Below are 15,482 nucleotides of genomic sequence, written 5' to 3'. Positions count from 1 at the left end.
ATTTATATAGCCATGAAGAGTTGGCTGAAAGAGGGGTGGCTATATAAATGTTTTAAATAAATAAATAAAACCACAGTACTAGCCAATGAAATTAAATGAGCTATGAAAAGTGAATCCGCTGATGTCGTGCATGTATAATGCGCATAGGGTGACCTGTATTCAGATTTTCAAGGATGGCGCTTAAAGCAGGTTTTCAAAAATATTTTTTAATAAAGGGGAGTAGACCCCGCTCAGTATAGCTTCAGTAAGATTATGGTGTTCTTCTCTTCCAACATTCTTCATATAGGTAATCACCATCTGTGTTGGACTTCAACCTCCATAACACTCATCCAGAATGGGGTTATGAAAGATAAAAGTCCAAAGTATATGAAGAACAATACTTTGGATAAGCTTTTCAGATCCTATCCCTGTACTATTCTTTTTAGTACAACCGGGAATTACTAAAATGTTAATGATGCAGACTTTGCAGAATTATTCTTTCAGAAACAGCCAGCAATAACAATATGCCTGGCATAATAACACAAGAAAAAAGAAAGTGCACATGGACAGCCAGTTAGAACCACATAATATTTCCAAGATTCAACAATAAAACTAAATAGATTTTTGCACAAACTTCCACTTACAGCTTTAACGTATTTGCTCACGCATGTACACAATCTTTGTCATGTATTGATCTAATCTGACTATCTTAATGTCTGACTCTGTTTCTAATTCTTTCAAATGCATTCAAAAACAAATCTAATCACATATGACTATGCCATTATATTATGCCTATTATCCCAGAAACCAGAACTCACAAATATAATGATCAAATAGTCAAATTCTTCCTGCGCAAATTAGAGCTTCATAATGAGGAAATCCAGATCTCAGACTTACGTAGCATTCTATATTCCATGTATTACCTGGCTCCAATGTTGCAAGCCAGGTTTATCCTGACTGTCTTAATGTACTGGAGTGTCAAATTAGTAAGATAGTGAGCAACCAGTGGCAGCAGCATCTTGACAAACTTCACTTATAAATGTGTTACTCTGCTGCTTTATTTTAATTCCCAAATTAGCCTGATATGGGGGAGAACATTGAACCATTCCCTCAACTGAAGTAAGCTATAACAGTCAAACTGGTCAGCTGATACATAGAATAGAATAGAATAGAATTTATATAATAAATATAATAAATAAATCTATTTATCTATAAATAGAATAAATACATGCAAAATAAATAGATTTTATTTATTTGTTTCTTTGAAAGATCGATGTAATCACTCACCTTATGTACCACCACTCTGGACAGCTCACAGAATAATAAAAATATAAACTATAAACACTTTATCAAAACTCCTGATGTCTCAAAGGCAATACTTCCCCACATGTACACATTCAACTGCAGTGGACATTAGCCTCACCGAACTCCAAACTTTGTGGAACGAGCCAGCTCTTCAAGACCTTACCAAATCTCAGGGAGAAGAGGGTTCCACAGAGCAGAGTCTGCCTCAGAGAAGATGCACTTCCTAGGTCTCATGAGATTACAACATTTAAAGAAGGGACCTGGAGTGCAGCCACCCTATCAGACCTGGTGGAATGGGCAGATACTTTCCAGGAGTGGTCATCCCAGTGGTGAAATTAAAAAAAATTGCCTACCGACCCTGTGGGTGTGACTTGGTGATCATATGATTGGGTGGGCATGGCTTGGTGGTCATGTGACCGGGAAAACTATCACATTTTACACAAAAGCTACACAACTGACTCACACACAATGCAAAAGCAGCTGGACTTCACACAAAATGGCCCCTGCAACAAGCAGGAACCTCACAGAGTCACAGAGAGATCAAAAACAAACTATCACACTTTACAGAAAAATACCCGTTTGGGCAATAGGTAGTTAAAAAAAATGCTTTAAAAAGGAAAAAAAAGTTCTGACGATTGCACAGCACAGCTGATTGTCACAGCTGATTGTCAGAACCTTTTTTTTACTTTTGAAAAGCATTTTTTTTTACTACCGGTTCAGGCGAACCAGTAAGATTTTCACTACCAGTTCCGGCGAACCGCCCCAAACTGGTAGCATTTCACTCCTGGGTCATCCTATCTATGAAAGATGCCAGCCTACCCTTTGCTTCCAGCTGCAGAATTTATAAGGGCATCTCAATGTGTGACTCACTTCAGGTAGTAAATGACTGGCTCCATCACTTATGGTAGTCATTCTTCATCATGCTCTGGCAGGGACTTGGTATTGTTATAATGAATGAAATCAGTTTTTACAATCCTGAAATCTATTCAGGTCTGCTGTAAAGGATGAGCAGATGCTAGTGGGGGGAGGAATGTGAAGAACAAGTTTAAAGAGAATTACTTACATTTTAATTTAGGTTTTGAGAACTTCCCAAACGGAAATATCTGTCTGAGCCTGAGGCCTCATGGACAGACCACGTGATGAGAATCTGCAAATAGTAGTCTATTTTGTTTCTAGGATGATTATTGGACAACAGGTCTTTCAGCAATCTGCAAATCGTAACAAACTGGGAAAACATTTGAGAAATGTTGCAACGATAGCACATTCTTGCAGCTTAACCCAGTCATATATTGCTTTTGTGGACCAAGAGGAATTATACTGCTGGAGAATTAGGCCAGAAACGGGTGGCCTCAGCTCTATATTTATGTTCCTAGAGCTTTCTCTAGATCAAGCTGCCAAAATCTGACTGAACATCACCAACTTTGGATAGCATGGTATTTGCCATTCAGACAGTGGGAGAAGCAAAAATTAGGATCTATTAGGGATGGCAGATTTAGCTTATTTAATTATTATGTATTTTTTACTTTTCTTGTAGTAGTTCAAGGCAGCATATACAACCCTCTCTTCTCTAGTTGGCTGGAGAAATAATGACTGGTCCAAAGTCTGTCTGTCTGTCTGTCTCTCTCTCCCTCCCTCCCTCCCTCCCTCCCTCTCTCTCTCTCCTTGGATTAATTTCCCCAATCCAGAGAAAAAGATTAAAAAGAGTCAATATGACATAGCAGTTATGATGTTGAACCAGAATTAGGGATTTCAGATAGAAAAACTCACTAGATGATTTCAGTCTAGTCTCCCTCTCCCTCTCCTCAGGTGAATGTACAGATAAAGTAAATACACATTTTTCTGTGTAATTATCTTGAACTCGTGGAGAAAAGGCAGACTATAATCAGTCAATCAACCAACCAAAAAATAATATAGATAGCTTCTTAATGCTTTCACTATTTTGCTATTATGTTCCTTGTGCCTTTGGAGATAGAATTAATTTAAAAAATTGTCCACATCTGTTCTTGTAAACTATCTAATCCACTATTCACTTTATGGTATTTAGATTCTCCCAGAAGATGAGACTGCAGCCAAAGACTTCTGGCCTATGCCTCTTTTCAGCCATTGGCTTAATTGTTTCCTGGTAGCTATTCTCAAGCTGTTTCACACACACACAGTCAAGAAGTTTCCATCCTTTAGTTTAATCCCTTTACTTTATTCTGCCTCCTATCTACGAAGGTGGGGAACTCCCTCTGCCCACCAGAACCTGACCTTTGCTCTGGTTCACAACTGCTTGATGTAATAAGTACCTCTGAATATGAGTATAATATTCTCTATGCTCATTTTATCTGTTTCTCAGTAAATTTAACTTCTATTTCAGACAACACAACACAAATATATGTGGTCTATTGAAATCCACTCTCCCAGACTCTAAAATTGTCTCATTCCTTCTTTTGCTTCTTTTGGTAACTGCAATTAAATAAAAAAGTCTAGATATATATAAAACACAAAAAAATGTGTTAATACACTAAGTGTATTTTTAATTGAAATGGAGACATATCAAGTATTGCATTTCAGTTGGCTAGCTGAAAGAGAATAGAACGGTGTACATTTCAGCTTCACTATTCTAATTTCATGTCTCCACTTGAACTCTTTTCATAATGTGTGTTTTGTGTGCGTGTGTGCTGCGTGCATGTGTGTGTAAGAGAGAGAAAGAGAGAGAGAATATATAATATATAAAACACCCAACATTTGTCTGCTGGTGTGCTGACATTTAAAAACTTAACCAAAAAGCCTCTTTTTTTATTGCTAATACTTATGAGAAGGTAAACAATTATTTGGCCAGTCTACCAGCAATCAAGCCAGCTTTTGCATTGGCAGGCATTTAAAGTGCCACATCCACAAAAACGTATAGAAATAAATGTAAATAACTGTAAGAGACGCATGACACAGTACTGTTAAAAATGTTTATTGTTATGTAAATTGGAAAAATGGGGGGGGGAAGTGCCACATCCATGGTGTTTTGGGAAGATGGGGGGGAGGGGGAATAATATAAATGCTCTTTGTTTGCAGCAGAGTTTTATTTTGCAGTGAAGACAAAGAAAAGCTTAGTGAGAGGTAAACAATATTGGCAGTATCACTGCTGTAGTAGACAACAAAACTTTTGCATTGCTGGAAGCATAAAAGCAATGCAAAAAGGTTTTTCTAAATTGGATCCTTTTCTTTCAAACCCAATATATCCGCAAGTTACTGCACAGTATCACCACTCAGAAGAATACACATGTATAAATATTTGTTTAATCAATACATAAAATATATAAAAATTGCACTCTTGGAAGAAATGTCCATCCGGTTTAGTTCCAAGCTGGGAGAAAGACACTGGAAACATGGTGGCTGATTGGAAAGTAGATTTACTGATGAACAGAACACCAATCACATGTTGTGGTGCAGCTGACAAAATAGAGTTGAGGGGGGGGGCATTTTATATCTTCTTTGAGCTTTGCACTTGAGCTTCCTGTTCCTATGCAAGAAAATTTATTTATTTTATTTTATTTATTTGTCACAACAGTATATATAAGCAGAAACATGAAATAACTATACGATATATAAGCATATATATAAGCATAAGTATGTAATAACTATACGAAATTGGATACAATCAAAGGGAACATTAGGACAGGAACGGTAGGCACGTTGGTGCTCTTATGCACGCCCCTTACAGACCTCTTAGGAATGGGGTGAGGTCAATAGTAGAGAGTTTTTGGTTAAAGCTTTGGGGATTTTGGGAAGAGACCACAGAGTCTGGTAGTGCATTCCGGGCATTAACAACTCTGTTACTGAAGTCATATTTTCTGCAATCAAGATTGGAGCGGTTCACATTAAGCTTAAATCTATTGTGTGCTCGTGTATTGTTGTGATTGAAGCTGAAGTAGTCTTCAACAGGAAGGACATTGTAACAGATGATTCTATGAGTTAGACTCAGGTTATGTCGAAGGCATGTCCTTTAATATTCTATTGGCTGTTGTCAGATTCCTATGGGGGTCATGTAGGGGTTGTGTAGGGGTCATAGCTGGTTCTATAGGCAAAGTACAAATCCTAGGTGCTTGTCTGAGCTAAGTTTGGTTGAAATTTTGACTGCTCTGAGGGTGATGCAATAATTCCTATTGTGGCTTAATAGCTTTGTCCTGTGTTGGATCTCTTAAAAAACATGTAAGGTCCGCGGTAGACAGTTTAAGGTAAAATGTATGGGGATTAGAGAGACTAACAACAGGATTAGGTAGAGCGTTACAGACATTTACTACTCTATTACAGAAGTCATATTTCCTACAATCAAGATTAGAGCGAATTACATTGAGTTTGAATCTATTGATAGCCCTTGCGTTATTGCCATTGAAATTAAAGTACTCGTTTACAGGTAGGATGTTTTGGTAAATAATCTTATGAACTAAACTTCGGTTGGAACATAGACAAGCTAAAATGCTCAGCCAATCAACATGTGTATCCTGCCAGATATAAGTTGCTACTTGCTACTTAATAAACTTTGTGACTTACTATGTTATCTGAAATCGATGTCATTGACATTACTGGATTATTATATCTTACTAGTATCAGTTTCCAGTCATGTAGGCTGTTTCAAGTTGGAATGTTACAACACAAGGCTTGGTTAAACAACCATGTGAAATGGGAGGAAGTAAAATAGTGGCTAACTTGCTCATTGTGTGAGCTTTTCAACTTATCGTTTTATACAAACACAACCCAAACAAAGGGTGATTGGGTAGAAAATAAATTTCTAATGAATTGTTTCCTGACAAATGAACAAGTGATGGAAATCAAATATGGTGCATGTACTGTACATGGCAGTTTTTAGTATCCATGTAAGGATTGATAGCTGTATTTCTGGCTTCAAAAAGTAATCTTTTTAGCCATATCACACCTGTGCAATTTCTGATATTACTAAAAGCAAGTTTGAATTTCTTGAGGACTCATATTTATTGCAGCTCCTGGTGTGAAATCTGACAGGGTAGACAGGATCTATTAACAAACTTTTCCACAATGGTGGGAAGTACTATAGTTCTATAGGAACAACAACTACTGGTGGCTATATCAGTGGCGGGTTGCCCCCGGTTCGGACTGATTCTATAGAACTGGTAGTAAAACCAGCGGGAGGCTCTGCCCACTGATCTGAACATCATCAAAAGTGATCTGCGTATGCGCAGAAGCTTCTGCGCATGTGCAGAAGAGCGCGTGCGGGCACAATGCGAACCTGTAGTAAATGTAAGTAGAACCCACCCCTGGCCTACGTTGTTTAGAATTGTAAGATATATAAAATAGATGCAAATCCTTCTGAAGTGGTCAGAAGAGGAAAAGGAAAATACATGCTAATGATGCAGTCTATTGTTTATTTTTACTGCCACAGTTTATGTGGGGGAATGCAGAAATAACAGCAGAAAATTCTGCCTCAGATACTAAACTGTTTTGACTTGTTTCTGCCTGTTTTTCCTTTCCCCTTTAACTCCAGATGTCCCTTTTAAATTTAGTTAGAAAAATTGTTTAGTCTGGCACTTGTTGTAACTTGCAATTCAAGATTCCCAGAACATCATCTGACCATTCCTGTCCATGAATCAAGTATGATCAAGTCTGTGTCAATTGCTTCATTTTTGGATGGTTAAGGCAATACTTATGAAAAGAAAAATAGCTGCTGGGAAAGATGATGCAAGCTGCATTTGCTTCCCATGCTGCATTTACTCTTAATAAAAGCCCCTTCTCACTGATCACAGAGGCCTGTTGATTCTGCTGTTGGTCATGAACATGCCTACATGGAACATTTTGCACTTAAAAGTAGTACCGTTTTGTACAAAAGTTCACTGGCTTCTGAGATTTCATCACACACCATCCATGTTCTCCATGCTTTAGGACTAGGGCATTGGCTTTGTTTTGTGTTTCTTGGTTCTAAGTTAGACTCCCATGGAATGCAGATTCTTCTTGGGTTCTTGTTATGAGCCACGGTGGCACAGTGGTTAAAGTGCAGTACTGCAGGCTACTTCTGCTGACTGCCGGCTGACTGCAATTTGGCAGTTCAAATCTTTCCAGGCTCAAGCTTGACTCAGCCTTCCATCCTTCCGAGGTGGGTAAAATGAGGATACAGATTATTGGGGACAATATGCTGACTCTCTAAATCGCTTAGAGAGGCTGTAAAGCACTGTAAAGCAGTATATAAGTCTAAGGGCTATTGCTATTGCTATGGGGTTGGGAGGCCAATAATTACAAGGGGTGACGATACATCATCAACTACAGAGAGATCTGTACTGTGGTCAAATGTCCTGACACAAGTATGTAATTGTGGTACTTGTGTGATCATGTCGTTGAACATATATTGTCAGTTCGGTGACGTGGACCGGTGACTGTTTAGCCTGCTGCACTTGGGATGTTACAACAAAACCTTTTGAACAGTTTTAACAGTTCATATAGTAAGAAAGGCCTTGCTAGATTAGGAAATGTATGCCCAAGTGATTACATTTACTCAACATGATTAGCTTGATTATTGAAATAACTCATTTTCTGGACTTGTATAATACATTTCATCATAAATATAAACTCCTCAAGTGAGCTGAGTTTGCACAATATGATGTGCTGCACATAATTTTACCAAGACTTTTTTTCCTGTTCAGTTGTCTCCAGTTAGAATATAGAATAACAGAGTTTGAAGGGACCTTGGAGGTCTTCTAGTCCAACCCCTTGCTTAGGCAGAAAACCCTATACCACTTCAGAAAAATGGTTGTCCAATCTCTTCTTAAAAACTTACAGTGTTGGAGCATTCACAAATTCTGGAGGCAAATTGTTCCATTGATTAATTGTTCTGTCAAGAAATTTCTTCTTAGTTCTAGGTTGGTTCTCTCCATGAATAGTTTCCATCCATTGTTTCTTGTCCTGCCCTCAGGTGCTTTGGAGAATAACTTGACTCCCTCTTCTTTGTGTCAACCTCTGAAATATTGGAATAATTATTCAAACAGTTCTTGGAAACTGCCTGAACAAATCTCTACAGTTTTCTTGGCAAGGTTTTTTTTCTTGGCAAGGTTTTTTTCTAGAGCTGAGAGCAGAGGTGGGTTTCAGGAGTACTGACCAGTTCTGGAGAACCGGTAGCAGAAATTTTGAGTAATTTGGAGAACCGGTAAATACCACCTCTGACTGGCCCCACCCCCATCTATTCTCTGCCTCCCAAGTCCCAGCTGATTGGGAGGAAATGGGGATTTTGCAGTAACCTTCTCCTGTCACACCCACTAAGCCACACCCACCAAGCCATGCCATGCCCACCAAGCCACACCCACAGAACCAGTAGTAAAAAAAATTTGAAACCCACCACTGGCTGATAGAGTATGATTGGCCCAAAGTCACTTCTAAATGACTTTAGGAGTAACCGTCCCATTAGGGTGAGACTAGAACCCATGGGCTCTCTGTTTCTAGTCTGATGCCTTAACCACTACGACAAACTAGCTGTTTAACCAATTTATGTTATTTCTTTGTTTAGCAAATGTATATGGCTAGTCACCCACTGTAATCCTGGGTAGCTTACAAAACATAATAAAAAAGTTGTTTAAAATGTTTTTTTTAATAAAAAGGGAGAATATTGTTTTATAATGTACCTTTTATATAGTCCTCCTCACTTACTGAATTATTGACACAGATATTTGTTCAATTTGCCAGTTGTTTTATTTTTATGATGCTTTATTTGTGAGACATTTGCTGGTTTTCTTTTTGGTTCTAAGCATATTTTCCTGGGTTGCCTTGAGCATTTTGATGTCAAACCAAGTTAAGGCTGATGTAATCAAACAAACAAACAGCCACTAATAAAGGCTGCAATTCACAATTCTATTTAAAAATCAGTGGCAAAGTGCTTCGTGCTTAAAATGATTCTGGATTATAGCCAATGTAAGCAACCTTTCTTTCCATGGATAACCTATAATTTTTTTCTTTTGCTGGGAGCAAAAAATGAAAGAATACAAGTTTTTACAATGCAAACTGGGAATTACAATGAGAATGGAAAGAAAATTTGGAGTTCATTTCTGTGGTTTTTCACCCTGCAAATAATTTTTCTTGGTAGTGTAGAAAACATCAATGCAACATGTTGGAGTTTTATAGTTTGCAAAATGTAGGCATTAACATAACCCCAAATTTAAAAAAAAATTACTTAGCAAGGTGGAAAAACGCATCATTTATAGGATGTCAACCTTATTCATTCTGGGCTTGAAACATTTTTCTGCTTACAAGATTTTTTATCAGAAAACTGTTCTAGCACAGAGATGCCATGGAAAACTGTTCAATTACTGTGTTTTCCCCAAAATAAGACCCTGTCTTATATTTTTTTGAACCCTGAAATAAGCGCTTGGCCTTATTGCCATGCGCTCAAAAGACCGATTGGGATGTCAAGACATCAACATCAAGGGATGTCTTATTTTGGGGGAAACAGGGTAGTCTTGAATTTTATGTGAAAAAGTCACAAGTGATGGATGGGAACTGTAATAAAATATTACAGCATGGGGTATTCCTTCATAGTCTTATTGCCAGTTGGCCATACCCTTCTCTATAAAATGTCATTCAATTCCTCCTTGACTTTCTAATTGTGTGTCCACCTTGTCGGTTTCTCCAAACCTTTCTGGGTGGAAACATGTATTTGGGCTGGGGAGAAGAAATGTGGCAACCACTGATAAATCTCTGTTGGTTTGAGTTGAAAGCATTATTTATAGATTAAAGGCAGGAGTCAATGAATGTTTAATTGGATTTTTCTTCCAGACCGCGTTGGGTGGATCTTGCTAGAGCTTAGCTGGCATAATTGTGAAGTGTGCAAATGAAGTTCAGTAACAAGTTCTATTAATCCTCTACTTCAATGTCCTAGTCTTTCGGATGACACACACTAAGTTTGCTCATGTGACCGACATATAACACCAAGTCACATCCCAGCTGAACTGACCAAGCATTGTGACTGAAATTCTGATTTGCAATTCTTGATTTCAGAACCCAACCAAGCCTGGAGATAGGCAACTCGGCTTCAGCGTCTCCTTCTGTCATATGGGGGCGTTTATACTAAGCCACCTTCCAGGACTCCATGTGATTATAGGTATTCCACAATTTACAACAGATCATTTAGTGACCATTTGAAGTTACAATGGCACAGAAGAAAGGGACTTACATTCATTTTTTACACTTATGACTTATGCAGGATCCCCATGGTCTTGTGATCAAAATTCAGATGCTTGGCAACTGACTCATATTTATGTTGCTTGCAGTATCCCAGGATCATGTGATCCCCTTTTGCGACCTTCTGACAAGCAAAGTCAGTGGGGAAGCAAGTGTTGTGGTCCGCCAGCAGCCTGCAGAACTGGCAGAGCAGAGTTGGACAGTGAGGAGGCTAAGGAGGGGCATGGGCCAGTCTTGGAGTCTGGGGAAGGCTCGAATTAGGGATCTGTGTCACAGGCAGAAATGGGGCCAGGGCCATCTGGGAGTTATGTGCTGACTTCGGAACCTCCAGTGTTTGACGTCAGAGAGGCAGAAGAACAGGGGGAGCCTGTTCCCAGTGCATGCATGCACAGAGCTGCCAGAAGGCAAGAACAGTTAAGACAAAAGGGACAACTCGGGAGTAAGGCTTGGAGTTGATTGGCCCCTCCGATAAGACATAAAGGAGGAGCAAAGGCATGTAAGCCTTTGCAGGAAGCAACTTTGTTCATGCTGTTCGGTTTAAATTTTGAAGCTCCGTTTTGACTTTGTGCTCCGTGTGGCCTTGCAAAGCTAATTGCCAATTAGGTCTTTGGCAGTGTGTCAAGGGAGATAAAGGTGGGTACTTATCAGCCTTATCCCAAAGGACTGTGGCAGACTTCTGTCGGACTCTTTATAAACTATTTGTGACTCATCAAGGGATGTGAATGAACAGAATTCATAGCCATTGAAATAAAAAGAGGGTTTTTGGGACTAATTGTGTGCTTTTTACTGTCTCAGGAAACCTAGGTCAGAACAGCAAGATTCACTTATTAATCGTGTTACTAATTTAACAACTGCAGTGATTCACTTAACAATTACAATATGTCAAGAAAGGTAAAAAATGGGGCAAAACAATTGTCTCATTTAGCAACATAAATTTTGGGCTCAATTGTGGTTGTACATCAAGGACTATCTGTACAGGATCTTCTTTGGGTCAGATTTACAGTAACTGCAATGTTTCACAGAACCAAAAAATGCTGCTGAAGGCCTGCCCCAATAGTAAACTCAAAACGCTACGTGTTGTGCATAGTTCTACTTTATGCTTTTGTTTTAAAATCCCTTTCTATTTGACACATAAAAGTTGTGCTTTTAATGTTTGGTAACCTTGTGAGTTCCTCATGGTTACTGAGAATCTCCTGGGATTTGCTATGAAATGCAGGTTGTCAAGCAAATTATCCAACTTTTTTGGATATCCAGAGATATCAGTCAGTACTATTTATGTAAAGTTATAGAATGAGCACATGCTTGAAAGTAACAAGAGCATTTATTTGGGGCAATGAGGTGGGAGGAGAGACGGCCAATCAGTATTTCCTGAAACTGGATGGAATATACCGGACAAACCTGACCATTAATTTTATCTTAATTGCAGCATCACTTAAAGTTATTAAGGTGTGATCATGGGAGGAAGAAAAGGGGAGAGTGGTATCTGTTAAATTACTGTGTCTATACTTATTTCCTGCTCTCTTTCTTTCTGTTAAGAATCATGTTACAAATGAAATGGATCTCAATGGTTATCTAGTCTAACCTTTGCTCATTGTAGAAATTGGGAAAATGAGAAAATCCCTGAGAAATGGCTAAACAGCTATAGGAACTTCTTGTGATGTTTAGTTTCCACAGAGTTTCTAGCTAGCAGTTCTTCTTCTGCTTCCTGGAGAAACAGATTAAAAATTGGTGCTATTTTATATACCACTTACATACTTGATCTTCCGTTCTTCAGAAATATTGTATCCAACAATGCATCTCAGAGGCTACCACAAAGAAGAGGGAGTCAAGAGGGAGTCAACCTGAGGGTAGGACAAGAAGCAGTGGATGGAAACTAATCAAGGAGAGAAGCAACCTAGAACTAAGGAGAAATTTCCCGACAGAACAATTAATCAATGGAACAACATGCCTCCAGATGTTGTGAATGCTCCAACACTGGAAGCTTTTAAGAAGAGATTGGACAACCGTTTGTCTGAAATGGTATAAGGTTTCCTGCCTAAGCAAGGGGTTGGACTAGAAGACCTCCAAGGTCCCTTCCCACTCTATTATTCTATGCCAGGGGTGTCAAACTGGATTTCTCCGAGGGCCAGATCAGCATTGTAGTTTTCCTCCGTGGCCGGCTGGGGGTGGGAGCAGGGAGGGGAAGGGGAAGGGAGATGGGACAGACGACTCCTGCAGCACCCTGCTGGCCAAAACGGGCCACGAGGGGGGGCATGTGCATCCCCCCCGTAGCCCATTTTTGGCCTCCTGCAGCACTCTGCTGACTGAAAACGGATCCACTGAACAGCAAAGGCACCACGGGGCAGTCCTTTGATATTTCCAGGCCAGCCCCATGGATCCTAAGCACCCCGTGGGCCGGATTCCAGCCCACGGGCCTTGAGTGTGACACCCCTGTTCTATGCTATTCTGAAAACATGTTTTATTCTTCTTCATAGTAACAAAGGTTCAGCTGCAACATCACTAGAATCCTGACCCATCAGGACAGCAATAATTCAGATGACCACCGTAGGTCCTTTGCTGCATCCAGATTTTTGCAGGCCACGTATTATTGCCAAGGACACAGAGGACTTTCTTTTTTCAAGTGGGAAGCCTGCTGTAGAATTTTCCAAGTGTTGTCAAATGTAAAATAAGCTCATGGTTTATTTCTGTGCCTTGGCTTTTCTAAATGGAAGCCACTTTCCTGGACTGCTCTGGATAGATGACCAAAAGAAAAATCCAACCAAACAAATCAATAGATTTAAAAAACAAAACAGTGGTTTGTGGCATGAGAGAGAGGCATCATTCTGGTTTTTTATTTTAGTCATGTAAGTGCTGTGGAGCCTTTTAGTCACTCAGCAGAAAGGCTAAGTGGTATCCTAAGCTTAATAGCAAGACGTCAAATATGTTCTTGAGAGTCTTCAGTGAAAACAACGGCACCAATACCTGGCTATGCAAGTGCTAGATACAAGTTATAGCCTCCTTTCTCCCAAGATCTGGCTCAGTCTTTGGATAAACTAACCTGTTCTTTTTTTAAAAAATTTTTTTTATTGTTTTAATGTGATACACAATCTGACAAACACACAACATATAACATATAAATATTTCCTATTTCTAAACAGTGTTTCTTAGTGGTCTTCTTTCACTTTTATACCTTTCCCTCCATATCACATTTGTTATTTTATTTTCTTTCTTATCCCCTTTTCTTTGTTTACATTAAATTATCTAATACTAATAGCTCTACTTTTCTAGATTCTTATATATTTATTATTTACATATTGTACATTTCTAATATATTCTGTACATTCTAATTTCTCCCCTTTATTTTTTTCCTTTATTTTTAGACTCAAGCCATTCATACCATTCCAGATTATATAATAATTTGTCTCTTCTTTCTCTTTAACTTCTTTTGTTAGCTTGTCCATTACTAACCTGTTCTTAATCTAGAACTCTTTTAATTTTTTGCTTTTAAGTGTAAAGCCTGAAAGTACTATTGTGGAATCAGGATTGGCCTGTTCCTGCTGCTCCTGCATGTTGTGGCCTCATAATTGAAAGAAAACCAGTGACACACTTTTAAAAAAAAAATTGCAGTAAAACAAACAAACAAAAAATGGTTAGAACGCCATATAAAGGTGAGAAGTGAGAAGTCTCAGAGAAGAGTTGTTCTGACCTAGGCTTCCTGAGTCAGTAAATCACACAAATAGAGTCCTTTGGGAGAAGTCCTTCTGGATAATCACCCATCTTTATCTCCCTTGACACACTGCCAAAGACCTAACTGGCAAAGCCACACGGAGTCCAGAATCAAACAGAGCTTCAGGCTTTAAGCTGAACCGAATGAACAAATGTTGCTTCGTGCAAAGGCCCACCTGCCTTTGCTCCTCTTTTAAGTCTTACGGGAGGGGCCAATCATCTCCCAGCCCGTTCTCCCAAGTCGTCCCTTTTGTTATAGCTGTTCTTGCCTTCTGGCAGCTCTGCGCATACATGCACTGGGAACAGGCTCCCCCTGTTCCTCTGCCTTGCTGAGGTCTGACTCTGGAGGTTCCGGAGGCAGCACATACCTCCTAGATGGCCCTTTCTCTGCCTCCGACGCAGAGCCCTTGTCCGAGCCTTCCCCAGACTCCAGGACTGGCCCATGTTCCTTCCCAACCTCCTCACTGTCCGACTCTGCTGGCAGGTCCGCAGGCTGCTAGTGGACCACAAAAGATTGCTTTCCTTTTACCCTGGGATATTACCGCCCAAAAAGAAACAGGGGGAGCTGTTCCCAGTGTGCGCATGCGCAGAGCTGCCTTTGCCTAAAGCCTGCACCAGGAGGCTGAAGCAGATCCCAAGTGGGAATTTCTGCCCCCCTCCGACCCGCACAAAAAGACCCAGAAAGGGGAGATTCTCTGCAGCAACACAAATGTTCATTACACGTATCTGGCCCAGGGGCCGTAGTTTGAGAACCCCTGATTTAGTGCAATATAAAAAATGAAAATAATTTTTTTGTGGACCACCAAAATTTTCTCATGGACCACCAGTGGTCCATGGACCACGGGTTGCTGACTGCTGCTCTGCAAGACTGCTGTAAGAACAGGCTGGTGGAATATTTTATTTTATTTATTTATCAAACTTTACTTGCCACCCATCCCTCAGTTCATGCAACTGTGAGCAGCTAGGTCTTGACTCTCCAGATGATGCTCTAAAGAGATCTATGAGTTGTGAGTTTCTGTGAGTGGAAGAGAGGGATCGCTCAGGGGGTATCACTCACTCCTAATGTAGAAGTTCCAATTCCAAGCCTTTTTGTGTTTTTTCCTTGAAGAAGAAATGCAGAATGCTAATGTTATGCAGTTATACCAAAAAAGTATTATTAGCAGGCATAGCACAGTTGTTGACAGAAGATTGTGATGAGTTTTCCCACTGATAGCAGGGGGTGGGGGTGGGAAGCGTCTGCCTAGAAGGGAAGGAAAATCTGGCCAGGGCTTGTACAGGAAATGAAGTTCCCATTCAATACTAATTAGAAAGAGATTTTAAGA

The sequence above is a fragment of the Ahaetulla prasina genome, chromosome 1 (genome assembly GCF_028640845.1).
Source record: "Ahaetulla prasina isolate Xishuangbanna chromosome 1, ASM2864084v1, whole genome shotgun sequence".
NCBI classification, from domain to species: Eukaryota; Metazoa; Chordata; class Lepidosauria; order Squamata; family Colubridae; genus Ahaetulla; species Ahaetulla prasina.
Note: the sequence above shows the minus strand (reverse complement) of the source record.